Source organism: Lutjanus erythropterus, chromosome 7 (genome assembly GCF_056507025.1).
Source record: "Lutjanus erythropterus isolate fLutEry1 chromosome 7, fLutEry1.hap2, whole genome shotgun sequence".
Classification (NCBI taxonomy): Eukaryota; Metazoa; Chordata; class Actinopteri; order Lutjaniformes; family Lutjanidae; genus Lutjanus; species Lutjanus erythropterus.
Genome location: NC_139323.1, coordinates 543,559 through 545,000, shown reverse-complemented (window position 1 = coordinate 545,000; position 1,442 = coordinate 543,559). Strand labels below are relative to the sequence as shown.

At 34.3% G+C, this 1,442-nt stretch overlaps 1 protein-coding gene across 1 annotated transcript in view; it reads left to right on the top strand.

Annotated features, from left to right (window-relative positions):
- LOC146323401 (sterile alpha motif domain-containing protein 3-like) overlaps positions 1-75 on the top strand; it is a 4,853-nt gene extending 4,778 nt beyond the window's left edge. The window contains exon 4 of the mRNA XM_084722102.1: positions 1-75. This exon is cut by the window's left edge and continues 1,077 nt beyond it. The gene's annotated coding sequence lies outside the window, so the exon portion shown is untranslated.
- The last annotated feature ends 1,367 nt before the right edge of the window (positions 76-1,442 follow it).

Genomic DNA, 1,442 nt, shown 5'->3' with positions numbered 1-1,442 from the left:
ATAGTTGATTTAAGGTGGCATTTCTCATTGTTTTGATTTGTGTCAGATTCGAACCCCGACCGCTGCATTCAAGAAGCTGATACATGTTGTAAAAAGTTCCAAGTGGACTCAACTTAAAAAAAATTGTAACCTCGCTGCCTTAAAATATTGATTAAAGCTAGCAAATTATTTTAAGTAATTTCAACTCACAAATAAGTTTCTCCAACTTAAAAGACCAAATTCACGTGACTTATTGCTCTGTTATGGGAACTTTATTTTTTAGGCCAAATAAACAAATATTTTTGTTGTATGAACTAGGGATGGGCACGATTAATCGATGATCGATAATTGATCATTAAGAATTTTGTCGATCACGTAATTTTTTTTCGATTTTTCGACAGTGTTAAACAGAGTTCATGTAGTGTGCGTCGAGAAAGCAATGTAATGAATTTCATTATGTGGCGGTAGTAAAATATCCCACCAGCGGGGGGCGATATAGCAGAGAAAACCGCCTGCGAGCTGACTTCTGCCCTGCCGCCGTATCTGAAGGTAGTAAACATGAAGCGTGCACGGCGAACAAAAACAAGTAGGTTAAGTAAGCTATAGCCCAGGACAGTTACCACCGTAGCATTCATGTAAACCTATAGGCCTATAATGTGTTATTGTTATGTGGGACCTCCCTCTCTCAGTCGTGCCTTCTGGCAAAAAAAAAAAAGGTCAGCTGCGAGTCTACTTTGTTCTTTGATTAAATGACTATTAGTTAATAATATGATGTTTTATTTTTGTGTTTAAAAGAGGCGAAATGTAGCCTATTTATTTTGTTTTAGAGAATAGCCTACTGGCTCTTATTTTGTTAAGATCCCGAGTCCCGACGCCTCCGTGTAGGTATATTTCTATTGTTTAACAGTTGCACATTTAAATTGTAAATCGCGCAAGACGTGGATTAAAGTTCTCCTTAAATTATTATTATTTATTATGATTTTTTATTCTGTCTAAAAGAGGCGGAATTGTATTTTGTTTGAGAAAATAGTACTGTCACTGGCTTTTATTTTGTGAGGAGTTTCAGCCCGACGCCTCGCGGTGTTTTGTTTAACAGTTGCACATTTAAACTGTAGCCTAAATTGTGCAAGAGGATTGTTGGATTAAATTGAGAAAAATCAGACTGCCTGTGGTATTTTTAATCATTTTTTCTATCAGACATTTCTTAATGATTAAATCGATAATTGATCGTTAATTCTCATGATTATCGATCAAAAAGTTTGTCGAAAATGCCCATCCCTAGTATGAACAATGTAAGTAATCTCAACTCATTTTTAAATCTGGTTAACAAATTATTTCAAGTAATTTCAATTTAGTTGTGTGTTGAATTTACTTTACATAATTAGTTAGACTAAATCAAAAGTGAGTTGAGATTACTTGAGTTTCATTGTTGATACAATAAAAATATTTGTTTATTTGACCTA